Source organism: Pinus tabuliformis, chromosome 7 (assembly GCF_031772625.1).
Source record: "Pinus tabuliformis cultivar Carrire ecotype Pingquan chromosome 7, CPIR1, whole genome shotgun sequence".
NCBI lineage: Eukaryota > Viridiplantae > Streptophyta > Pinopsida > Pinales > Pinaceae > Pinus > Pinus tabuliformis.
Genome location: NC_142293.1, coordinates 1,155,453,182 through 1,155,466,703, shown reverse-complemented (window position 1 = coordinate 1,155,466,703; position 13,522 = coordinate 1,155,453,182). Strand labels below are relative to the sequence as shown.

General features: G+C 38.1%; 2 pseudogenes; one reads left to right on the top strand and one right to left on the bottom strand.

The window, feature by feature from the left end:
• The window catches only part of LOC149251587 (1-aminocyclopropane-1-carboxylate synthase 7-like), a 46,390-nt pseudogene extending 38,108 nt beyond the window's left edge, over positions 1 to 8,282 (top strand).
• Positions 8,283 to 10,283: 2,001 nt separating this feature from the next.
• LOC149251586 (65-kDa microtubule-associated protein 3-like) lies at positions 10,284 to 12,933 on the bottom strand (annotated as a pseudogene).
• Positions 12,934 to 13,522: the final 589 nt, after the last annotated feature.

Sequence of the window (13,522 nt, the reverse complement as noted above, 5' to 3'; positions counted from 1 at the left end):
ATCCCCCCCCCCCCACGCCCCCAATCCTACCCCCCCCACCCCTACCCCCCCGCCCTAACCCATTCCCCGCCCCCTATCCCACCCCATCCCCACCCGGCCCACCTGCCCTACCCCGCCCACCGGCCCACCCTGCCCCTCCCCCTCCCCCGCCCCTCCCCGACCCTACCCGCCCACCCCGCCCCTCCCCCTCCCCCTCCCCCGCCCCTCCCCGGCCCCCTCCGCCTCCCCCTCCGCCCGCGTAGGGCCACCCCTGGGCCGCCCCGCCCCGCCCGATCGGCGGCGCGTCGATTCCGGGAATCGACCCACCGCCGGTCGGGCGGGGCGGGGCGGGCCGGGGGTGGCCTTGCGCGGGCAGAGGGGGAGGCGGAGGGGGCCGGGGAGGGGCGGGGGAAGGGGAGGGGGAGGGGCGGTGAAGGGGGCGGGGGAGGGGGAGGGGGAGGGGGCCGGGGAGGGGGAGGCGGAGGGGGAGGGGTGGCGGGGTGGGGCGGGTGTTCGGGGTCGGGCGGGGTGGCGGGGGGGCCGGGGAGGGCGGGGTAAGGCCGGGTGGGGGGCGGGGGGTGGGGCGGGGTGGGCGGGTGGGTCGGGGGGGCCGGGTGGGCGGGTGGGCCGGGTCGGCCGGGTAGGCCGGGGGGCTGGGTGGGCCGGGTGGGCGGGGTAGGGGGGTGGGCGGGTGGGGGGTCGAGCGGGTGGGCTGGGTGGGCCGGGTGGGGATGGGGTGGGATAGGGGGCGGGGGGGGTGGGGTAGGGGGGGGTAGGTTAGGGGGAATGGTGGGGTAGGGGTAGGGTTGGGGGGATGGGGGGGTAGGATAGGGGGCAGGGGTGTGGGGGGACGGTAGGGGGTGGGGTGAGGGGCGGGGAGGGGGGAAGCTTAGGGGGTTGTGGGGGGCGCGTGGGTAGGGGCTCGCCCATACTTGCCTAAATGTTTACTTATCTTCATTATCCCTCACATGACCTCTCGCTCGCCCATCGACCCGCCTGCCCGTTAGAGGTGGCTGGGCAATTCTGATTATACAAATAAAAAATTTATGGTATATTTTTGTTATTAATTTAAGTTAATATTTTTTTTATTTACTAATTTATGTGTTTTTTTTTAGGAAAATGGCATCAAGGAAAATTTCTGTGAATCTTTCTGGACCAAAGAGTCTTAAAGGTGTATCTTCAAAAAACATTGGTGAACAAACTCCACCTGAGCTCATGCCTACACATATTTCAAGTGCTTCAAGTGATAAGAAGCTAATCTCAGATTGGAAAAGTTCAAAAGAGGTGAAATTTCCATCAAGAGTCTGGTATGTGAAAGAAAGAGAGAGCACAACTGTGAATATATATCTATACATTGATATACCCCAAAATAATGAAAATTTGGAGGTGATGGGAAGAGTCATAGATATGTGTTCGGTACCAAACACTGAAGTTGTTTACGTACTTACAAAAGCTCCCAAGTCACATGAAAGGATTAAATACCGACTATCATATTCATTATATGACACGAGAGAGGTATCTACAAAGTTGTGTAAGCAAATCGTAAGTGAGATGACACAAAACATCGTAAGTATTGTTATTTGTATTTTTATTTTGCGTTTTGAAAGTGTCTCGCTATATTTTTTTAACTTTGTTTATATTAACATATGATATTTTGTTTGGCAGAATTTTGTTGAAAGCTGTTCAATTAGGTTGGGAAGCATTCATTACATAGAGAATGATATCATGAAAGTTGTCAGCCATTTTTACTCAGTGTCAGAAGAAGATATGGAAAACATGGAAAATGTAGTAATTGATGATGCTACAAAACTACATCCAAAGAATCAGAAAAAAAGGCCTCTGGTGGATATATCTAGCAAGGGTAAACAAGTCACTTTTGAGGATGATGAAGTTGAAATTGACAATGAAGCATATGTTTTCATTACTGAAGATGACATTGGAACTGAAGAAGGTCGTAAAAGACTAAAAGTAACAATGCCCAAGAATAGATCTCTTGAGAATGTTATGACGAAAAAAAGTAGGGTTGAAGATCTTGAAGTAGTCATTACCAGCAGTCAAGAACCTAGTGAAACTTCAAAAGAAAGCAGAGAAATCATTACACCAGGAGCTGATTTAGATGATGGCATAATCAAAACAAAACAAAATGCCATTCGACAGAATTTGACAAAGAGAAACTTAATTGATGGTGGTCGTACATTTCAGTTAAATGTCAGACAAACCTATAAGGCAAGTGAAGGACAATGCCAATATCAAATCAGAAAGCCACATCATCTGCATGTTCACAACTTGAAGACATTGATGAGGTACAATCCATATGCTCATGTGGTTAGTTATGTGCTTCTTGTTGATCCACTTCAAGTTCCCAACAAAGAAGCATTTGATAAGTCAAAATGTTTTGAATACAATTATTATGTGCTTGGGGGGAACCATTCTGTTGAAGCTCAAAGACAATTGATGGAGTAATATCCTAATAACCCACGTTTTGAAACAATGAAATGTGTCATTTATGTTGATTTAAATGAAACAGAAGCAAAGTTAGTGGCATTGGATCATAATTCAGATAATGAATATAGGATGTCTATGACATTGATCCAAAAGGTTAGATTTATTCATAGTGAATTCCTAGAAAAATGTGGTGGGGATAAGATAAATATTACTGCAGATTTCCGAAAGGAATGTTGTATGGAAATAGGCTATCAAATTGAAGAGAAAACCAATTCAAAAGGTGGAAAAGACAGCAAATATAGCGATTTATTCAGAGGTATTGATAACATTTTCCAATTGGCATTTAGAACTGGAGATATTTGGAATTTGATTGATGACTTTTTTAGCATGTGGGAAGACATTGGCATTAAAAACCAGAGGGTCAAAAAGTCTAAGCCATTGATATGTAGCAACAATAAATCAGCTCCTGAACTGAAGCAACTTCCAGACGATATGACCATCACGCCTTGCAGGGCGATGCAAGGAGTGAAAGATGAAAAAATTGTCAAAACAATATTATCTCGTGTGAGATCAGGGGAATTATCATTGGAAGAAATGTCTGAAGAATTTCAAAAGTAAGTTTGCTGAATTATTTTTACTTATTTCCAGGATTATAGTTATCTTTTAAATAAAACATGTTGTTATTGGTAGTATTTGTTATATATATCATTATATTAACTTTTTCTTACTTTATCTATGCAGTCACAAAGTTTACATGAAAATTCAGGAACAAATGGTTAAACTATTGAATGAAGATAGTTGGGATGATGTTGTACGCAACTATCCAGATTCAAGTTCTACATCAACATTAAAAGCTTTTTATCTTGCATTTAAAAAGGTAACTTGATTTATACATTCAGTTTTAATCATCTGTGTACTATTTTTAATTTAAAACTTACACATACATTTGTTTGTTTGGTAAAAGATGAAGAAAGAAGATAATGGAGCACCAGACAGTTTCAAGACTTTTATTGAAAAAATAAAGATTGAAAGACTGAGAAAGCAACGTATTAAGAATGTTGTACTTGATCCAACTCTTAATCATTTCATTTGGAATGGGCTAGACACTATTCAATATCAAGTAATACAAGGCGACTGTGAAGACATTGCTAAACTCGTACCAAAAAGGGATTATGCCCTGGTTATTGCAGATATTCCCCATGGTTTCAATATTCCAAACATTTACTATGATAGTGACCCTTATACTTATCAAGCTTTTAATAAAGTGGTGGCGGGATTTATGGAAGTGACGTCATCACCATTATGGAGATTTGTGACATTTCATTCAGACACACAATTGGCAATGGTATTGTCAAGCTTCAAGGGGAAAACAAATTCAAGGATGCAGCTTACATGGTAAGATGTTTAAAGGTATATTTGATTAATGTTGAAAAATCTATTTATGTACAAGTTAATTGAACTTTTACTATTTTATGTTACAGGAAAAAGTCAAATCTTCTTAACAATGAAGATCAACAATTTATAAATGACTGTGAGTTCATTCATATTGATAGTTGGGCAAAAGATGATAGCCATATGTCTATGATTTTTAATCGGCTAGAGAGAAAGAGTCATAGCCAAATACTGACTTATGATGCTGTTGTGAGAAAACTAACATATGAAGACAAAGAAACGAAAGGAGAGATAGTTAACATTTATCAGAAACCACAATTATTGATTAACTATCTTATAGACATATGTTCAAATGAAGGAGATTGGGTTCTGGATTTATTTTCTGGCTCAGGTAGGTTTTGCCACATGGAATTGAATTTCAATATGTTCTTTTTTTTAATTAATATGTCATTGTACTAATTTACTTCATTATTTTTTTGTGCTTGATAATTAGGTACAACACTAGCATGCTGCCTTCAAAAAGGAAGAAATTGCATTGCAATTGAGAAAGATCCATTACAATGCAATTTCATTCAGCAAAGAATTAATGCTCTTCAATTTCTTCCAGATGAAATGCAAGAAATTGGGTTGAGGAAAGAGGACTTTAATGAATCACGTGTTGCAAAAAAGGCAAAGGAACCCCAACCACCATTACATGGAATGTTTGGAAAGACATATATTGGGAGATTTGCAGACATAAAAGACCCATTAGAAGAGGAAATTGCGCAAAAGGAAGCAGAAAATATTGTGGAAGATGACAATGATGAAACTCTAGAGGATGAAGAGTTTGGATTATGTGACATTGTTGATTAAATTTAAGTTATACCTGGAAATCAAGCTTTGCAATGTTTTGACTCTGACATTTCATGAAAAGAATAATCAATGAATTAAAGTTGTTATGTGTTCAATATTTGTAATTTGTGATTTTCGCATTGATTTTTAAGTTAATTATTATTTTTTGAAAAAAAAGTTGTTATTATTATTTTTTTGACATGAAATTCATAAAAAAAACTATTATTTGACCATTTTTAGTTAATATTTTTGTTTAAAAATTGTGATTTTGACATGTTAATTCTAGCAAAAACTTATCAAAACGTTTAGTTTTTTTGTTATATTTATGTTAAAAATGGTTATTTTTATGTCCATTGTTAAAAAATGTTGTTTTTTAGAAACAATTATTTCATGTGGATTGAAAAATTAATTAAGGATGTATAAATATGTAGATTATCTAAAATTCAAACTATCGACTTTCTAATTTAAAAACGCAAAACAATAATAACCCCCCTAAAAAAAAAAAATTAAGATAGAGAACAAGAAAATATGAATAAAATGACGACTTCAAAAACTATCAAATTTAGAAAATAATTTTTTACATTTCACACACTAGAAAATTAAAAGTCAAAAAATAGGTCTTTTAAAAAAAGGGTGTGATGCAGAATACTCACTTTTTAAAATCAGCATGAAAATCACTACCATTCTAAAACTTGATTTCATCCTTGAACATGAAAAAAAATTAAAGTTCCAAAAACCATGTTCTAAAAAAACATGTGTATTCTGCATCACCACTTTTGAAAATCGGGTCATTTTTTTGCTATCTCTACGAAACGGGTAACAGTATCAGTTCCCGTTTCAAAGTTTACATTGTTAACCCTGGAGTTGCAGCAATAGATCATTATATTTGGTGAAGAAGTCTTGAATTCTGTCATAGTTCCGTGGATCCAATGAGAGAAACTCCACTTCGAGCAGATGTCCTTTCATCTCATCCTGTTTTCCATAGAGATCTTCAACCTTTTTCCAAATCTCATGGGGAGTATTGTAGGCAGATAGATGAAACTACAACTTTGGAGAGATGCACATGCATATGGATCCGTGGGCCTCATCCATATGGTTGAGGTACTTGGATTTCTCTATGGCTGAAGTGGGTTCCACTTCTGTAGCCATGGTAATCCTGTAAAACACTTTATGATGAAGGTATCGAGCCATTTGGTCCTTCCATTCGTGATAGTTGTACGGTGTTAGGATAGATGCTTTAGGAAACTCCATTTTTCTGTCGATCTTCGATCTCCAAGATGTAATACCTGCAAAATAAAGTACTGGTGTGCCTTTTATCTAGCAACCTGTGGGCTCTGATACGATGTAAATGTGTTAAAAAACCTGCAGAGATGAATCTAGCTAGTAAAGGTTGAACACATAGCTTTGTAGAGTAAAAACACTAAAAGAAAATCGAAAGAAGAAAAGAATGATTCATTAGAAAATAGGCTACAATGCTCATGATATAACATTACTGGGTGAAGATCCCAAGCTAATGCACCATAGTTGTGATCAATGAGAAGACTCAACACCTACAACGAGTTTCGGAGAGAACTAGCGAGTTGCGGAGTGAAAGAAGGAATAAATCAGGGAGTAAATCATGTAGAAGAACTAACCAGTTGCGGAGTTAAAGGATGAGAAAATCAATGAGTAAATCATGCAGAAGGAATCTTGCATGTAGTCCCATGCTCTAACTAAGAGTCCGCATGTAGGTGTGTAGTAGTTCCAACAAGGCGACCCCGTCTTTCATCGTTGGCGACGTCTAATGCCCATGGGAAGACTCTCCTTACTTTGATGGCTAGAAGGAGTATGACGATAATCCCTACCATACAACAAAAAACCCATCTGGAGTTATCCAAATGGGCTTAGCAGAGAATCAGGTAGATAACATAACATCTCTATTGATATTCTATCATTTCTTACAAACACATCTGCTGGAAAATATTTAGAAAGTTTGAAATTACATGCAGCGGTCATTCGATTTGCTGGAAAGTTGGTTACTTGCCCATCTAAAGGCATCGATCAGCGCCGAGCAGGGCGTGTCAAGTTTTAAGGAAATTTCTCTCTGTCAAGGTTACCATGGCCTCCTTGATTGCAAAAAGGTACAAAATTGTAACTCGTTTACAAACTTCACATGTTCCCAACTGAGCTTGAATTTCTTTCCTGTTAATCAAACCGTACATGTGAAATGGGAGCTTGTAAAAAAATGTAATTAACTGAATGTCAGTGTCCCTGCAACGAAGTTAATTCTTGTTGACTAACTATGGTGAACGGTTGACACAGGAAATTGCTATGTTTATGGAAGAAGTTGGAGGAAGAAAAGCGATATTTGAAAGAGATAGAATTGTTCTCACTGCAGGAGCAACTGTAGCCCACGAGGTCTTGACATTCTGTCTAGCTGATCCTAGGGAAGCCTTTCTAGTACCAACGGCAGATTACCTAGGGTAAGCCGTGATAATGAAATATGATTTTAGTGCTACCATGCTGGTATAAAATTATGGATGTATGTTGTCACAAAATATTTCTCTTCAACGCCACATTACACCATAAAAATGGAAAAATATTTTGAATTGTCCCTTCAATAATTATTGCGTGGTAGCATTTCAAAAGCATGACTGAATGAACGATTTTGTTTATGCAATTTTGACAGAGACCTAAAATGGCAGACAAGGGTCGAGCTCATACTTGTCCACTGTAGCAGTGATAACGATTTCCAGATAACGGTACCTGCCCTTGAAGCAGCATATTAGCAAGCCATGGCTCAGAATATACAAGTGAAGGGCCTTTTGATAACAAATCCTTCAAGCCCATTAGGGGCGACTATGCAGGCTACCACTCTAAGAAAGTTGCTTTCTTTTGTGTCAGAGAAGAACACTCACCTTGTTTGCGATGAGATCTATTCGGGATCGGTCTTTTCAACTCCAGAATTCACAAGCATTGCAAAGATTTTGGCCACTAAAAATATTCCCCACAGAGATAGTGTTCACATTGTTTACAGTCTATCAAAAGACCTAGGACTATCGGGCTTCCGAGTTGGAGTAATTTACTCTTACAACGATATGGTGGTTATGGCTGCTCGTAGAATGTCTAATTTCTCATTGGTTTCTTCACAGAGGCAACACCTTGTCGCTTCAATGCTATCAGACATGGAAATTGTAAGAAAATATTTAGCAGAGAATAGTAAGAGGCTAAGAAACAGACACAAAATGTTTGTCTCTGGATTGCGTGAAGCCGACATCGATTGCCTAAAGAGCAACGTAGGTTTGTTCTATTGGGTGGATCTCAGACATCTTCTGCAATCCCGTAACCAAGAAGGAGAGATTATACTTTGGCAAATAATCTTAAAAGAGATTGGGTTGAATGTTTCTTACGGTTCTTCTTGTCATTGCAGTGAGCCCGGGTGGTTTAGGTTTTGCTTTGCGAATATGACCGATCAGACGGTGCAAGAATCCTTAAATCTGATTGAGTTCTTTATATGTCGCAGGAGATCGAATGAGGAGGGGACATATCAGAAAAACCAATTGCATGCAAATGACGTTAAGCAGAAATTCCGTTGGATCAAGCATACTCGCTCATTGATGCTTATTGTTAGCTCATTGAGGCTTATTGTTTGGTGAGATGGACGTCCATTCCAAGAGATGCCTATGGCTACAAGAAGTAACATCTTTTCATTTGATTTTTAATGTAATCCTAATACGGCTACCCATTGGTGGGTTACCTAGTCTATGATGAATTGTATGACGATGTCATTGCTACTCTTCTTTAGATTTTTTTGTAAGAAGATGTCATCGCTACTCTTCTTTAGATTTTTTTTTGTAAGATTTAAAACTAGCAATTGTCCCAAAAGGTACAAAGAGAGGTCGATAGACTTATGAAGTTGGAATTGTTGAATTTCTATAAAAGATTAAAAAGTACAAGTATTTTTCTAAAAAATATTAAAAATAAAAAATAATGAATATTGGAAACCACATAACATCTACAATCTAAATTATATATATATATATTAAAATCTATATTGTATTGCCAATTTGGGTATTGGTTGACTTTTACACAAACATATGCTTCCACAATTGTAACTCTTCTCCAACATTGATTCATATTCTTTGTGAAACTTGCCACACTAGTGCAGTGCAATAAGAAATATTCTAAAGAAAGGTTGAGAAATCTTTATTTATATATAAATATATATTTTTAATATGTTTTGAATTGATTTAAAAATGAGCAGTTTGTATCAAATCTATGTGTGTTTGGACAGTGAAGACCATTGTCACTATGAAGCTCTGACAAACTGTATAATTCATACAGTTGGGCAATACTTCTTAAGAAAATGCTCTGAACTTTGCATGGTCTTTCCATAAAATTGACTGCACCAAAAATGAGATCCATAGATTTAGAGAAGCCTACACCAGTGATTAAGAAAATCAAATCATGAAACTCTTCAAGAAATTCCATTTCTAATTTTTCATTTTTCAATTCCGGTAGTGACATGTAGTATATTTCCTTTAGGTTGGCATCTCCTCACATATCACCTTAAGAGAGGATTGAGAGAGTCTAAAGTTCAACAATTGTTTTTGTGGAATTAATCTACCTACCACATTTTAGATCACTTAATGGCTCTATATATGCGCATTGCAGGTTTCACTTCACTTTCATATAAAATTATTTACATCAATATTTACATCCTTATCGATGTCATCTCAGGACTAAGTAAAAAATTAATGACATCGATATTTTCATCCTTATCGATGTTATCTCAGGACTAAGTACTATGGTTAGTATAGTAAAATTCAGTGCATGTTTCAAAAAACATGCCTCTGATGGAGAGGAATAAACAATGAAATATAAATTTAATTTTTATTAAATGCAATTCCAATTTTGAGGAAAGGGCTCTGGTATGAAATGCTACCAACATTTACCAGACCTACATATATACTTAAAGTGAAAGCATCGGCCCTCTCACTAGCAAGCATCAATGACTATTCATCATTTAAATTTTCTCTAAAATCATGAATATCAATTGCAATGAGACGTTGTACCAAACCGACTAATTAATTTTTGCTTAAAGTCCACCATGATCAAATCTTTTGGTTCTTGTAGGAAGGAAGACCCATAGAGGCAATCATTGTGAGCATAAGCAAAATCCAGGAAAACAATTAAGGGTTTCGCTTGTGGAACCTAGCCACAGAGACGATTGTTTCTTAGATTCATATGCTTCAAATGCTTCAGACCCAACATATGCCCTGGAATTTTCCTTTTGAAACCGTTCCATGATATATCCAACCATCTCAACTCCTTCAGCTCGCCCATGGGCCTCAGTATCTTGTCCACCATCCGATTTATTGAGAAATCTAGGCGCTCAATTTTCTTTAACATGGAGATCGAAGTTGGAACGCCGCTCTTCAAATGATTAACTGATAAGTCCAGCAACTTGATGATGCTATCCATTGATCTTCAAGATTCTCCCTGTGATCTCGTTGTTGGCCAAATTTATGAACTCTAGGAATCCCCCTAGGGATGGGCAAGAATATGAGATATTGTCACTGAAGCGTTTCTCTATAGACCCATACAATTTATTTGAATGAAGATCAAGAACTGAGATGGAATCAGGCAAGGAAACCTTAGAGAGATACATTCATCTTCTCTCTGCATCTAGCAGCGGGGGCAAAGTAACATCGAGGTCTTCCTCTCAGAGTGATAAATTTAGGGAGCTTGCTAACAGCTGCCTCTGCCCTCTTAGCACGCTTCAAGGTAAGGTGTGCACCCCTGCTTGCATTGTACCGGTTTTCATCTTGTCAAAGTTATCAATATCCACACGCTTGTGTCGTAATGAGGAAAATTTTGACAACAAAATTCCACTATCTCTAGTTCTTGTCTTCCTTACCTTGTTATAATATTCAAGCCAACTCTCTTCTTCACAGGCAACTAACCATTTTTCAATTCTTTCCAAGATTTCTTCCCTACTAAATGCTTCTTCTTTAGTCTTTGCAATTTGCTCTTCAATGCTCTCAAAAAGCTCGGAAGGGTCAACTAACCTTGTGAACAAATAAAAGGAAAGAAAATAAGTATCACCTAACAGATAGGAATTACTCCAATAATTTTATCAAAGATATGTTCTCCCTACAATAAATTATTATTATTTAAGTATATACCATGAAAAGAGATTACCAGAATTGAGCAGTAAAAGAAACAATACCCAAGAGAACTTACAAGAATCCATGGAGGCAATTGACTTGTCCAGCGTAGTATTAGTTTCAACAATGAAATGTGTTCTGCTATAAATTTCTTCTAACTCTGTTCGCTTCTTAAGAACAAGCTCCTGGATCTTACTTCCTTTTAGCTCCTCAATTCTTGAAACCTCTCCTTCAACTTGTATCATCATAAGTTGACTAAGAATCTAAACAAACAAGCTGGCTCGCACCACATCAATATGCATAAATACTGCATGCATGCATGCAGAGGATCATCCAAATTTCTCAAGCCTACATGGTTAATAAATTCCATAGACAGGGCATTCGGAGAACATATTTTATGCTCTAAAGCTGCAATGTTGTAGGTGACATTCTGGAACATCTGTTGCTCTTCCATAGGGGTGTTCATTAGATTCCAAAGATCCAGCATAGTCGTGGCCAAATCTTGAAGCTGGAGATATGAAAATATCAAAAGAATTAGCCAAATGCACCACATTATGTTGCAATATAGATTAGGGTAATAGCAACCAACAAAACAAGCGGTAAACAAATTGCATGGGCAATCTCATGAAAATAACCTTTTGCATTCGTTTCTTTTTTTCTTCTCGCAATGTTTGAATTGCCGCAGCCAACCTATCAACAATGTCATTACTATTGCTCTTGGATTGTTCAGACTCATCCAAGCTTGGATTCACATCTGTTACCGTATGTACAAAATCCAAGCCAAGGACAGAGCATAATCCATGGATTGTGTTGACAAATTTGATGACTTTGTAGAGATGCTCACCCTACATAAAAAACGAATGGCAAAAGAACAGAGCAGATACACAAAAATACTTACAAAACAAAGGCGAAAGGACAGATCACAAATTCAAAAGACATATCCACAGATTACAAATAAACAAGGGGTTTAGACACTTGAATTAATTGAGAAAATTAAAACTATTTAAAAATTAAAGGAACTATGATAGATTTGTTAGCAAAACTCAAACCCCATTAAAATCATAAATGTGTAAAATTAGGTCCTCATGAATTTCATCTCTATGCATGAGACGAAACCCATCCCACAGTAATACAACACGCTGCACTGGATCCATCAAGCTTGATCTTTTCAAAGCAATTTATACAGCAATACACATCTTATCACTGTTTTCTTACCAATTTTTTTGTAAGCTTGAACTTGTTTTCTTGCTATAATTTTTTGGTTTTTTGGAACATAGCTAATACGGTTAAACCCATAAAATACCCTAATAGACTCTGTAAATCCTAACTCTCTTTAGGGTTATCCCACATTGCAGCTATTAGAAAAAGCATAAGACAAAATAAAATAGTGAAGCAGTGGTAATTCTTAGCTTTTCTCTTTGAAGCGATTGAAGTTGCTTTTGGTATTCTTCAAAATTCCTAAGAGATAGATCATTTTTTTCCATTGAAATGGCAGACGGACTAAGCTCTACACATCCCGAAATTTCATTTGAAATCTTCTGAATCTGCATTTTAACATCCCAAATTTGTTGAATCTGTTTCTCTTTTCTCCGATGCATTTGTTCCAACATAGGAGTTATCGCTTGCAGCTGCTCCTTCAGGCTCCTTGCTCTTCTGTCTCCCTAAAATGGAGCAGGTAAAACTAATATCAGATTCTTGTAAGATTTAAAATTCAAAACGAAACCATAATATAAACTGGAAAGGCATATTTTCGGTCTTGTTATTTTAACCTGTTTAGGCATGGTAGGGCAAACTCCGAGGGTAGAAAAAATGGATGCGAGCTCTGCTTCGTAACCGGCAATAGCCTGGTGAATTTGAACCCGTGATCGATCTACTTTCCGTTTGTAAACTTCCAAGCATTCTTGTTCAAGCTGGAGCAACATTTTATCTCTTTCCTCGTCCAGCTCACCCATTTCATCCCATATTAACTGAAATTGCATAGATTTTTAGCCACCAAACCACTATACAATCCATAGCATATTTTTCATGGTTTGCTAAAATAAATATAAGAAACATTAAACATTACCTAGAGCTCATAAAGAAGAGATCCACAAGTTGTCTCCAGTTGCAAAAATTGATTGTTCTGCAAGCTCGACATTCTGAACGTATGCCCTACACTAGAGACACTTTGATTATGGTAAATGGAACCTTGGAACAAACCATAAATTATGAAATTAAAAGAGGATTCCTCTTCCAACAGAAATTGGAAGCATTATGGTAGTAGGTCGTGGAAGAGCCTGAAAACATTATTGCAACAGGTCATGGAGGAGAACAACAATAGCAGAAAGCGGAAAGAGGAGGAACAAAAATGGGATGCAGTTTTGGTTAAACAAGATGCCAGTTGGAGTTGGACGTTGTCGTGGAAGAGCCCGGAAACATTGCAGCAGGTCATGGAAGAGAACAAGAAGAGCAGAAAGCAGAAAGAGGAGGAACATAAATGGAAAGCCGTTTTGGTTAAACCAGATGCCAATTCGAGTTGCACACCAGATGTCAATCATATGCCAGTTGGAGTTGCATGCGAGATATCATTCACAGAAAGAAAAGGTAAATGAAAAAACTCATTCAAAGAAAGGCGTATTGGCTTAATTACTTTATTCTTCGTAATTAATTAATTAAATTCTTTTAATTAATTGAAAAGTTTGTATCTTAATCACTCAACTTGCTTTCATGTCTAAAAGTTTGAAACA